Source organism: Dufourea novaeangliae, unplaced genomic scaffold (assembly GCF_001272555.1).
Source record: "Dufourea novaeangliae isolate 0120121106 unplaced genomic scaffold, ASM127255v1 scaffold23, whole genome shotgun sequence".
In the NCBI taxonomy this organism is placed as follows: domain Eukaryota; kingdom Metazoa; phylum Arthropoda; class Insecta; order Hymenoptera; family Halictidae; genus Dufourea; species Dufourea novaeangliae.
Genome location: NW_015373894.1, coordinates 496,292 through 510,075, shown reverse-complemented (window position 1 = coordinate 510,075; position 13,784 = coordinate 496,292).

The window sequence follows — 13,784 nt, the reverse complement described above, 5'->3', positions numbered from 1 at the left end:
GAGTAGATATTTGTACTTTTTTCGATACAAGTTATGAGTAAATTTATCGATACCTTGACGATATCGATTTATCCCTGGGTATCGATACTTTTGATACAATACTATGTAGATATCGATACTTTTTTTCTATACAAGTTTGAAGTAAAAGTATCGATACCTTAACGGTATCGGTTTATTTCTAGGTATCGATATTTCTACTACGATACTGAGTAGATATTCGTACTTTTTTCGATACAAGTAACGAGTAAAAGTATCGATACGTTGAAGGTATCTGTTTATCCCTAGTCTTCAGAACTGAAGTTTTGAATCCACAAGCAATTTAGGCCCAAATACAAGATGAACCTTAAGCTTTTGCTGTCAGAATGGAAGAAATGATGAGAATACCAGAGTTCGATTGTTTTTTTGTAGTTTAATGTTTCTGACTGAGAATGATCGTTCTTGCGGTCTCGAGGAGCAAAGTGACAGATTCAAAGCGATCTTCAGCGAGCCGTGGTTTGACTCATGAACGATTGTTCGTCGGGCGAGACGAGCGAAGGAGAAAAGATAGCGACTTCTGCGAATGTGGGTCACCGAAGACGAATGAATGCAGACAGTGTTTTCCTCCTTACCGATTCCGGCTTCCACCCGTCTTCTTCTGGCTCCATTGCAAACTTTAACGCCCTTGATAACAAACGACGTAACAAACAGTCTTGTCTACAAGACTCAACATATTTTTTCACCTCCACCAATTTTCTTCAGAGGTCCACTTTATGATTTAAAAGTAAACCTGTTTGTAAATGGGTAATTAATGAAAAACAAATTTTTTGAAGGTTACTTTTATTAAAATTTTAAGTTGGTTATCAATCACATTTTTCCCCTTCCCCAATTTTCTTCAGAAGTCCACTTTATGATTTAAAAGTAAACCTGTTTGTAAATGGGTAATTAATGAACAAATTTTTTGAAGGTTACTTTTATTAAAATTTTAAGTTGGTTATCAATCACATTTTTCCTCTTCCTCAATTTTTTTCGGAAGTCCACTTTATGATTTAAAAGTAAACCTGTTTGTAAATGGTTAATTAATGAACAAATTTTTTGAAGGTTACTTTTATTAAAATTTTAAGTTGGTTATCAATCACATTTTTCCTCTTCCCCAATTTTCTTCGGAAGTCCACTTTATGATTTAAAAGTAAACCTGTTTGTAAAAGGGTAATTAATGAAAAAATTTGTTGAAGATTAGTTTTATTAAGATTCTAGGTTGGTTCTCCGAGGTCAGATTTTCGCTAGAAAAATCATTTCGAGGCCATGGTCCCGCCCATCGAACTAGGAGTCAGTCGCCGACAGGCGGTTCGAATTATAAATTTCTCGGGAGACCGAGCAAGAACCTTTCTTTCCTGTCTTCCGTGTCTCGCGATTTCGGTTTATCGGCCACATCAAAGGGAAACCGCCCGAGAGACCCTTTTCTCGAACCGGAAACGCGTTTTATTTCGGATATTCAGTTTCAATTTGTATTGGTTGCATATTCAGGAAAATTTCTTTTCAGAAAGAGTCTAGAATATATGGTTAAGAAAATGGAAAAATTGATTTTTCAGAATTAGAACCTGAATATTGAAGAGTCAATCGAATTTTAGAGGTATTTCTTCTTTTCTTCCTCGAAGACTGCTGTCCATTCTATTTCAACTACCACTAAGTTAATTGTTATAAATTAATGGATTGTTTATGTATTTCCATTCTAAAGTATCTTCCAAAGCTCGATCTCCTCAGAGGTCCAATAAAAAATAATTAAACTCGATTTCTTCATTTCTTCAATGAAGATTGCTGTCTACTCTATTTCAACTACCACAAAGTTAATTGTTATAAATTAATGGATTGTTTATATATTTCCATTCTAAAGTATCTTCCAAAGCTCGATCTCCTCAGAGGTCCAATAAAAAATAATTAAACTCGATTTCTTCATTTCTTCAATGAAGATTGCTGTCTACTCTATTTCAACTACCACAAAGTTAATTGTTATAAATTAATGGATTGTTTATATATTTACATTCTAAAGAATCTCCTAAAGCTCGATATCCTTAGAGGTCCAATAAAAAATAATTAAACTCGATTTCTTCATTTCTTCAATGAAGATTGCTGTCTACTCTATTTCAACTACCACAAAGTTAATTGTTATAAATTAATGGATTGTTTATATATTTCCATTCTAAAGTATCTTCCAAAGCTCGATCTCCTCAGAGGTCCAATAAAAAATAATTAAACTCGATTTCTTCATTTCTTCAATGAAGATTGCTGTCTACTCTATTTCAACTACCACAAAGTTAATTGTTATAAATTAATGGATTGTTTATATATTTACATTCTACAGAATCTCCCAAAGCTCGATATCCTCAGAGGTCCACGCAGAAAATAATCAAACTCGTTTTCTTCGTTTCTTCTCTTAACGTGGCGTTCGTGTTCCGCTCGCGCCCCCAGCACACGGACGGGCATCTATTTCTTTTTATGCAAGATCTCTGTCCGAGAGGAGAGAAGCCGACGACGTGTCCCCTCGACAGCTGCCAACGACGTAAGATCCGGTTCACACGACCCTCCCCTTTTTCGCTTTTTTTTTCTCATCGTACATGCTTTTACAAGAACATTCTTGAAACACATCGAACAATTAAAATTCATCACGTAAACGATACTCCAAATCGAAAATTATTATTCCTTTGATCACAGAAAGAATCCAAATTCAATGCTCCCACAAAGAAATGCTCTTGTTCTAAATGAAGAGTTTAGTAATCGATTGAAATCAAAATTGAAAATCTGAAATTATTTTCACCGCAAAAATCAATGCCTGGGTCAATTATGACCCGCGTGTAAAATCTCACTGACACGTGCATATAGATATTTAGATTTATTGACGGGTCGCCAGGGACCCAGCCACAGTGTTAGCAACTTTTGGATTTTAGGTTCGTGTTTGCATTTCGAAGGGTTCAAAGCGTTAAAGATTTCTTCGGCCTCTTTGGAGGATCTTTCAACACTCACTTCTTCCCGAAAACGTCGACGAGGAACCAGCTGCCTGACAAAAGTAACGCCCGCCTCCGACGGGACGATAATGTAACCGGGGGTCCACTTCTCTATTAAAACCGATTTTGTCACCTTCCCCCACTGGAACGTTCACAGCCGCCAACATCTGCGGGGCGAAAGGATTTCGAACAGACATCGACGCGAATGGTCGTCCATTTCGATCTGAAATATTTGAAACTTAAATAAAATATTACGAAAACAAAACAGAGAGAATATCTTCGATTTCAACTGTTCGATTGGAAGTTCAGGAAACATGTAAGTGAAGGAATATAGTTTTTTCTGAAGAAATTGCCGCCATTTTGCAATTCGAGCTGTTCAAGAATAACAACTAAAAATATGGATTATTGTACAATTTTAAAATGAAGAACTTTTTTGATGAACAAGAAAGGGTGTTATTTCTTCTGAAGAATAGTATTAATCACCCGATCGTATATTAGAGTATGGTTTCACGGTTCATAACCTAAAAATTATAGCCTCCTTTTTGCAATTCGATCTGAAAAATAACAACTAAAATTATGGATTTTTGTACACCTTTTAAATAAAGAACTTTTTTGATGAAGACGAAAGGGTGTTATTTCTTCTGAAGAATAGTATTAATCACTCGATCGTGGATTCAAGTATGGTTTCACGGCTCATAACCTAAAAATTATAGCCTCCTCGGGAGGGAAGTGTTTTGATAGCATGTCAGAGGAATTATTTCGACGTGGAACAAGGAGAAAATTGCCCAGGGTATCTTACCCCTCTTCTTTTCGGGTCCGCGGACGACACCTATTTTCGACTCTACTCGACTATTTGCGCATATATAAATATTTTATGAGGGCCAAGAAAAAACTCTATTTTCGTACGGATGGAACCCTATCGCACCCGTTCATAAGGAAAGATTTACGGTGAACGGAAGGCGATTATTATTCCCAGTCAGTTTCCTCTCCCCCCTGTAAAATAAAAGAGTTCAAAATCGCTCATGTAAGCTTACTTTGCTCAACAACAATTCCATTTTACTCCATAAATAACAAAGAAAATCAAGAATAGTGCCCCCCATGACGCTTCTCGAAAAAATCAATAGTGACCCGCAAAAAATTTCATACAGACGAGTGTAAAATACAAGGACAATACACTTGGATTCGTCGATTGACGGGTCACCAATGACCTGACTATGGTACACAAGTATTTTCCACCTTCCTTTTGTTATTCGAAACTTTTTCTCCAGATAATGAATTTGCTCCTCTCTGATTTTAACGAATATACATTTTATTAATGAATATTTATTATTGAAGATATGTTTTTGTTGTCGAACATTTATTAACTCTTGGAGGACATTACCTTTCATATCGATTACTCGCTCTTTTCGATATATACGAGTACTTTTTTTCAATACCGAGGTTATATTGCGACCGACAGTATCGATATTAAAAATACTCGGTATCGAAACGAAAATATCGAATATTTTCATTTTGATTACAATTCATATTGGTTACTCGCTTCATTTGATATACGAGTACTTCCTTCTCGATACCAAGTATTTATTGTGACTGAAATTATCGATACTAAAAATACTCGATATCGAAACGATTTGATCATTTATTCACATTTATTAGCTTTTATATCGATTACTGGCTGCCTCCGATATACGAGTACTTCTTTTTCGATACCAAGTATTTATTGTGACTGAAATTATCGATACTAAAAATACTCGATATCGAAACGAATTGATCATTTATTCACATTTATTAGCTTTTATATCGATAACTGGCTGCCTCCGATATACGAGTACTTCTTTTTCGATACCAAGTATTTATTGTGACTGAAAGTATCGATACTAAAACTACTCGGTATCGAAACGATTTGATCATTTATTCACATTTATTAGCTTTTATATCGATTACTGGCTGCCTCCGATATACGAGTACTTCTTTTTCGATACCAAGTATTTATTGTGACTGAAAGTATTAATACTAAAAATACTCGGTATTGAAACAAAAGTATCGATTATTTACTTGTATTTACTTGGATCGGTTCATCCCTGACAGCATCCCTCTCACTTTTCCCTTGCTGACTCTTTCATCAGACCGACGACACGCAGCCCACAGAGGGGGCGGCGCCTTCGAAAAAGGGCTCCGTCGGCGCAGACGCCCTTCGGTTTCACACCGTGCTTCCGGTAAGGGTAGACCCCCGTTTGAATCTCTAACTTAGGGTGTCTAACGCCCCCGCGACACATAGTCGTAAATTATCCACGGTCTCAACCTACGCCGGCGACTCTTCCCCGATTTATCTACTTTTCGAATCCCTTCTTCCCTAATTAAAATCGTCGCCGGTTTGAGAAATTGAATCCTCTACGGTTGAATTCTACCAGGGGGAAACGGTACGTGGATATACATACGACGGCTGCTACTTCCATTTATCAGTTTCGTAAAAAAGTCTCTTCATTTGTTTCTTCAATTTTTCAGAGTTTATAATGTTATAACCTGTTTTCTGCCTTTCTTCTAGTAGCTTCTTCATCGTGCATTTGTTCAATTTTTCATATTTTGTTGTGCTACAATTATTTCACTTCTTTTCTTCCAGTAGTTCTTCCATATATTCTTTCAATTTTCCATATTTCGTGGCGTTGCAATACCTTCTTTTTATTTCTTCTTTTCATCCAGCAGCTTCTTCATATAATTCGTCAATTTCTCATATTTTGCGGCGTTGGAATACCTTCTTTTCAATTCGTTTCGTTCTCCAGCAGCTTCTGCTTCATGTATTTCTTCAACTTTTCATATTTTGTGGTGTTGCAATACATTCCCTCCATTTCTTCTTTTCTTCCAATCCCACTTCTTAGTGTCGCGATATGTTCTCTTCTGTTCTCCTTTTCTTCCAGCAGCTTCTTCACACAATTCCTCAATTTTTCACAATCACCATCACTACAATGAGTTTTCTTCTTTTCTCCCTCAATTTCTACTCGTCTAATTCTTCAATTTTCCCTATTCTATAACACTAATCAGACCCACATCTCTTACTTCCTACAACAATTACGCAAAAACTGTCTACTTACCACAAAAATGATTTTAGTCACTATTTCTTCAGAATCACCCTCAATGTTCTTCCTCCAACTGACACTGTTCAACAAGTATTCGATCGCAAAATACACAACTTCCACCGGCCACTAAAACCACTACCTTCGCGTTAACACCTCCATCTGAATTTCTGTTAATTTCTTCATTTCTTCTTCTACATGAAAGAATAGATACGATCACCCCACCGTCATCAACGTCCCTGGATGTTCCTGGAAAGAATCACGCGATTTATTCCACGCAGTGTATCGTTGCCTGCTAATTACTCGGGACGAAGATTTATGGAATTTTTCGTACACGATCTGGCTGGAATAATTAAAATAGATCGGAACGTGGAAACAATAAATCGTAAGTGTGGGACCACCCCCAACCCTCTCCCTTCCCATTCTTCACACGCCCCCGAACGGAATTTACTTTACGATACCGCGAAACCACGGCCACAATGCCCGGCATCCGGCGGCCGCCAGCGAGAAACCCCGTTTCGTTTTCGTTCCGAGCAAAAAGACACCGCGGACAACCGGCGCGGAGATGCGTCAAATTATTCCGGTGAAGTCTATAGTGCCGTGTAAACACATTTCCGTGGCGAAACCCGCAGGCTCGCTATCCTCGATCACGGTTTATTTCGGAACCGACCGGCGCGGGACTTTTTTTTTTCTCATCGTGTCGGTTCGTTGATCTACAATGATGTGGCTGGGGGTATGAATATCGAAAAAACAAGAAATGAGGATCAAGACAGTTGGTTTACCATGGCTGGGTCATTGGTGACCCGTTGGTGAACACGACTACAAAATTGTTTATACAGCAAGAAAACTAAAGTTTTTGTGTAGAATATTATGTGGGTCACTATTGACCCAGCCTCTGGCTCTCACATTTAATAGATCGATAGTTGACTGGATTTTCTGTGGGCTTGGATGATTGAAGAAATTGAAACTTTTTTTGCAATTATGTGGTTCGGGGCATGAATATCGAAAAAGAAGAAATGAGGATCAAGACGGTTGGTTTACCATGGCTGGGTCATTGGTGACCCGTTGGTGAACACGACTACAAAATTGTTTATGCAGCAAAAAAGCTGAAGTATTTGTGTGAAATATTATGTGGGTCACTATTGACCCAGCCTCTGGCACTCACATTTAATAGATCGATAGTTGACTGGATTTCCTGCGGGCTTAGATGATTGAAGAAATTGAAACTTTTTTTCCAATTATGTGGTTCGGGGCATGAATATCGAAAAAGAAGAAATGAGGATCAAGACGGTTGGTTTACCATGGCTGGGTCATTGGTGACCCGTTGGTGAACACGACTACAAAATTGTTTATGCAGCAAAAAAGCTGAAGTATTTGTGTGAAATATTATGTGGGTCACTATTGACCCAGCCTCTGGCACTCACATTTAATAGATCGATAGTTGACTGGATTTCCTGCGGGCTTAGATGATTGAAGAAATTGAAACTTTTTTTCCAATTATGTGGTTCGGGGCATGAATATCGAAAAAGAAGAAATGAGGATCAAGACGGTTGGTTTACCATGGCTGGGTCATTGGTGACCCGTTGGTGAACACGACTACAAAATTGTTTATGCAGCAAAAAAGCTGAAGTATTTGTGTGAAATATTATGTGGGTCACTATTGACCCAGCCTCTGGCACTCACATTTAATAGATCGATAGTTGACTGGATTTCCTGCGGGCTTAGATGATTGAAGAAATTGAAACTTTTTTTCCAATTATGTGGTTCGGGGCATGAATATCGAAAAAGAAGAAATGAGGATCAAGACGGTTGGTTTACCATGGCTGGGTCATTGGTGACCCGTTGGTGAACACGACTACAAAATTGTTTATACAGCAAGAAAACTAAAGTTTTTGTGTAGAATATTATGTGGGTCACTATTGACCCAGCCTCTGGCACTCACATTTAATAGATCGATAGTTGACTGGATTTTCTGTGGGCTTAGATGATTGAAGAAATTGAAACTTTTTTTCCAATTATGTGGTTCGGGGCATGAATATCGAAAAAGAAGAAATGAGGATCAAGACGGTTGGTTTACCATGGCTGGGTCATTGGTGACCCGTTGGTGAACACGACTACAAAATTGTTTATACAGCAAGAAAACTAAAGTTTTTGTGTAGAATATTATGTGGGTCACTATTGACCCAGCCTCTGGCTCTCACATTTAATAGATCGATAGTTGACTGGATTTTCTGTGGGCTTGGATGATTGAAGAAATTGAAACTTTTTTTCCAATTATGTGGTTCGGGGCATGAATATCGAAAAAGAAGAAATGAGGATCAAGACGGTTGGTTTACCATGGCTGGGTCATTGGTGACCCGTTGGTGAACACGACTACAAAATTGTTTATACAGCAAGAAAACTAAAGTTTTTGTGTAGAATATTATGTGGGTCACTATTGACCCAGCCTCTGGCTCTCACATTTAATAGGTTGATAGTTGACTGGATTTTCTGTGGGCTTGGATGATTGAAGAAATTGAAACTTTTTCTGCAATTATGTGGCTCGTATCATGATTGGGTCATTGGTGACCCGACGACCGATGAATTAATGTATATCGTCCTTGAGTTTCATACTCGTTTATGTGAAATTTGTTGTGGGTCACTATTGACCCGGCCTCCGGCCATCAATCCTTACGTGGATAATTGACTTAATTATCGATGGGCTTAAGAGATTGAAGAAATTAGAGACTTTTCGGTCAGTTTGAGAAATAGAGAGCGATGCAAGTTATGGTTGGATGATTAAGGGAATACTAAATGAAAATATTATCTAGGAAACAATTTTCCCACGTGTATTAGAAGCAGCTAGTTAGCTTCGAAAGATGTTGGGCTTTCGTCAAAAGTACCGCCGTCGATGGAAGAATAAATAAGGGAAGTTTTAAAAGGTTTCTTCTGTAAGGGATGCTCCACCCATTGGGGTGAAAAAGGGTTGGCCCTTTCGAGAGTGGCCGGCGATGATCCCCTTTTTATTTGGACACCGAGAATGGTGTTCGACGTATAAATCAGTGGCTTGGAAAAACACACGTGAGTCGTTTCGTGGCTGATATACGAACGTGTGATTCATTAACAGCCGCTGATGAAGTATGTGTTAATGAAGAGGCGGTTCGCCCCCTCCACCACCTCTGTGGCTCCACCGAACACGTGGATCGAATGTTATTTTTGAGGTGTTGCCGCGATGATATTATTTCTAGTCTCTCGGTGGTTATGGTGTATTTAGCGATGAAATCCTTGTTGAACATTATCACTCAGAGGAAGAACATTGAGTGTGTGATTCTGAAGAAATCGTGACTAAAATTATTTTTGTGATAGGTCGACAGTTCTTGTGCAATTATTAGAGGAAGTAAGAGATGTGGGTCTGATTGGTATCATAGAGTAGGAAGAATTAAAGAAATACAAGAGGAAGAAGCTGTTGGAAGAAAAGAAGAAAACTGTTTGTAGTGATAGTGATTGTGAAAAATTGAAGAATTGTATGAAGAAGCTGTTGGAAGAAAGCAAGAAATGGAGGGATGGTATTGCATCACCTTAAAATATGAAAAAACTGAAGAGTTGTGTGAGGAAGCTGTTGGAAGAAAAGAAGAAATGGAGGGAAGGTATTGCCACACCGTAAAATATGAAAAATTGAAAAAATACAAGAGGAAGAAGCTGTTGGAAGAAAGGACGAAAACTGGTTATAGCATTATAAAGTATGAAGAGTTGAAGAAATATGTGAAGACATTAGAGAAAACTAGCCAAATATGGAATAACATACCTAACATGGAATAGTACCATTTTTCAAAATCTAGCAAATGAATATTTCTGACATGGCTACATTTATGAAGCTATGTGATTTTTTTTTAAAAAGGCAGAAACCATGTTTGTTAACTTTGTAAAATTCCAAATATGAAAAGTAACAATTCATAGCAATATAAAAGAAAACTCATAGTAATATGGGAATATAATAATATGTGTATTATATAAATTCATAGTAATCTAAATGAAGCTCACAAAAGTATTCGTATTCATAGCAATTCTATCCTTGGGGAATCAAAATGTTTGTAAATATTTATAAATCTCCTGTGGCCCCTTAAATTGTACGAATGAGAATACTTTTATGGGATTAAATACTTGATGATTTGCAAAAGTTTTCATTTACCTTCCATTTGATTTTGCCCCCCCCCCACCTCCCTAGACGGAAAAAAGTGGATTTTGCACTACTCTAGAAGAAAACAATTACATTTTGCAACCGCCCTAGAAAAAATAAATTAGATTTTGTCCCCCCTCGAAGAAAAAAATTACCTTCCCCCCCCCTAACTGCTAACCTGGCCACGCCCATTCCTATATTACTATCTCCAATCAATGATATATCATTCGAAAGTTTAATTATTGCACAATATATCCTTATTGACAAACGTCTCAGAATGTAGGACATCGTTAAAGAATATTAATCATTCGAATTCAAGAATTGCAAGGTTACGAATACTCCCATGAGTCATTGTACTTGTGGGTCAGAGTGGACCCAGGCATCGATACAACGACGGTTATATACAGAACACTCTGTCTACTCGACTGATCGATGTCGCAGCAAAGAAACGACGAAACAGAGTCGGTGGGGCGGGGGGAGAGACACGGGGCTGATTATGGGAGGGTTTTTGTCGCGCTGGCGCCAGCGGGTCGAAAGACGACGGTTGCTCCTCCCCCTCCTGACCCCTCCCGTACCGAGTCCACGGCCTCGAATAGCTAAAATCATCCCGCGTGCCAATTTCAAAGCACCGGCTGAACCGAGTTCGGGGAAAAAAAGGAACGATGGGAAGGACCCCGCCGACGACGGTTCTCTCGTTACACATCCGTGCCACGGTGCATTTAACGTGGCTGCAGTCGAACGACCGTACGCGATGCAAACTCGTCACACAAACACACAGACACGCTGTGTGCCCTTAACCGTACCGGAAGAGGAATATAGTTATAAAATTTGTGTTCAATTTGGTTGGTTTTGCTTGCGATTTTTAGATTTGGATATTACATTTGTTTGTTTGTTTTTTTACATTTTTGGTTAGGTCTGGTGGAGACCTAATGGAATGTGATCATCTGGAAAATTTATGTTTTTTAATACTCGGGCTGAGAACTTTTGGTTCTTACTACGTATAATCAAGAGGAGAGCCCATTCGATTTAGAACAGTTATTTATGTAAAATGTAGGGTAAATGTACCAATTACTAATACTTTATTGTAGCGTCACTTCCTTTACTCATTTTACTTGTTGTTTATACCTAAAAATCGTCTTACTTTGGAAGAAGATATTATTTAATGTTCCTTTCATTCAAAAAAATAGTATCATACATTAACTATGAAGATTTTTAAGTCTACGAGCAATCCGAGTGTCCTTATATTTGTCACCTCAAAAATTGAATTTTTATATAATTTAACAACTTATTCTGTATAATAAACATTTGACGATGTGTTTCTTGTTGGGAGAGGCCATCTTGAAGCAAAGATGTTTACATACTGGGGGGTAGGTGGAGCTTACACCTGCCTTTCACCTGTCCTCCAGTCAACCAATGAGGCAATCTGACTCACCTGGATAGGTGAGTCTGCGCATACTCGTAACGATTGGTCAGATTCTCTGAATAGGGAGTCGAAACAAAATGGCGCCAATATCACTCCAATCCAAATATCAATTTAGGATGTTCAGATACAGAAGACTCTAGTATTAAATGTACAAATTAATTAGTGGTCTTCTTTTCATAGATTCGCAGTATATTTGCAAAAAAAGGTAAAACAAAATACAGTCAAGCCTTGAAAATATTCCCCATAACTTTTCACACATAATTTATTTATCACACTTATTATAATAAATTCGTTCCTGGAGAGGTTAAGATTCTTTCTCCAACTGCATCTATTTCAAACATATTTATGAATATTAATAACAATCAATTTGTAGGTCATCCTTTTTTTTACGGAATTTCCTAGTAATCCTACCTTCTACACTGATGGTAAAATTAATAAATAATTTATTATAATAAATTCGTCCCTAGAGCGATTAAGACTCTTTCCATCTATTTGAAACATATTTATAAATATTAATGACAATCAATTTGTAGGTTATCCTGTTTTTTACGAAACTTCCTAGGAAATCACCTCCTACACTGATGGTAAAATTAATAAATCATTTCTTATAACAAATTCGTCCCTGTAGAGGTTAAGACTCTTTCTCCACCTGCACTTATTTGAAATATATTTATGAATATAAAAGACAATCAATTTGTAGGGTATCATTTTTTTTTACAAAATTTCCTAGTAATCCCACCTCCTATACTGATGGTAAAATTAATAAATAATTTCTTATAACAAATTCGTCCCTGTGGAGGTTAAGACTCTTTCCATCTATTTGAAACATATTTATAAATATTAATGACAATCAATTTGTAGGTTATCCTGTTTTTTACGAAACTTCCTAGGAATCCCACCTCCTACACTGATGGTAAAAGTAATAAATAATTTCCTATAACAAATTCGTCCCTGTGGAGGTTAAGACTCTTTCCATCTATTTGAAACATATTTATAAATATTAATGACAATCAATTTGTAGGTTATCCTGTTTTTTTACGAAACTTCCTAGGAAACCCACCTCCTACACTGATGGTAAAAGTAATAAATAATTTCCTATAACAGATTCGTCCCTGTGGAGGTTAAGACTCTTTCTCCACCTGCACTTATTTGAAATATATTTATGAATATAAAAGACAATCAATTTGTAGGGTATCATTTTTTTTTACAAAATTTCCTAGTAATCCCACCTCCCCACACTGATGTTAAAACGAATGAACCCCGAACAGATATACCGTTCGAACGGTACGAAAAATCGTTGGATTCCGGGGAACAGATTTTTTTCACGACTCTTCACAAATCGCATTTGTACGTGGGCCCGCTGGAACAGCAACGATGAATCTTTCAACGGGAAGACTCCTGCGGGTTTCCCTATCCGCGGGGGGTTCCAACAGGAACGGGGAAAAAAAATAAACGAAAGGGCACGCTTCCTTCGGAGTTCGGGAAGTGTCGCGTGTCCTGATGTTTCTCTTGTTCCGAGAACCAGGATCATTTAGATTCCGTAGTAGCCGACCTACGACCTCGACTTCGGCCCTCCAGTACCTACGTGATGTTCATTAGTTTCGTTTTACATTCCCTTTTCTTCTGACCGCTCGCCCCACCATTCCACCTTTTCTTCTTTTTGCCACTGGGTCGCATTCTAACCTCAAACTGCCTCCCTCGACTTTTTATCTCCCTTCGGGCTGTCAAGCTACTTTTATTTTTGTAACCGTTGCTTCTGCATTGATCCCCCTTTACTTTCTTTTCTTTTTGAACCGCTTGTTCTGCTATTTTTTCACTTTTTCGAACCTGTATTTTCTTTTTTATCGATATTACTAAATATAATCTACTATGTAATTACTAAATATCGATAAATATTTTTTCGTTGAATATCTGTAGATGAAAAATATTATTCAAAAAGTATCGATATTCATAATATCGATACGAAAATCCTGTAAATTTACCAATTGAAAAATAAACTTATATTCACGAGAATATATCATTAAGTAGATAAATACTTCTAACCAATGCAATGGTGCGAAAATTGTTTGAATATGAAACGAAGAATTGAGAAAAATATCAACATTTAATCATTTGCTTACTTTAATAACTTTATTTACTCGTTTCTATATACAATG